We start from the raw sequence: 497 nt of genomic DNA on the forward strand, positions 1-497 counted from the left end.
TGAGATCAATCCCCGGGACACACATAGTGGAAGGAGATCGTGCAAACTGTCTCTAACCTCCAATATGCGCATGCCCACCCACATACAGCATACATGCAAATAAATAAATGTAATTAAAAAAACCGGAACAACAACTTGATGCATCTCCAGGTCTTGGAAAAACAAGAACAAACGAGATTCAACAATAGTAGACAGGGAAAAATAAGATCAGAGCAGAAATGAATGAAATAAATGGAAAAAAATTAAAAAGAAACCAATAAGGCAGTTCTTCGAAAAGATAATCAGTATTGATAAACCCTTTGTCAAATTAAGAAGTAAAGAGAAAAGCAAAATTAATAAAATTAAAGATGAAAAGGGAGACGTCATAACAGATATCAATGAAATTTTAATTATTTTTCAAAAACTGTTATCACAATTTATATTTTGTGTGTGTGTGTGTGTGTGTGTGTGTGTGTGTGTGTGTGTGTGTGTAAAAGTGGCATGGTGGATGTGTGGAG

This window comes from Nannospalax galili, unplaced genomic scaffold (assembly GCF_000622305.1).
Source record: "Nannospalax galili isolate Female #2095 unplaced genomic scaffold, S.galili_v1.0 scaffold14089, whole genome shotgun sequence".
NCBI classification, from domain to species: domain Eukaryota; kingdom Metazoa; phylum Chordata; class Mammalia; order Rodentia; family Spalacidae; genus Nannospalax; species Nannospalax galili.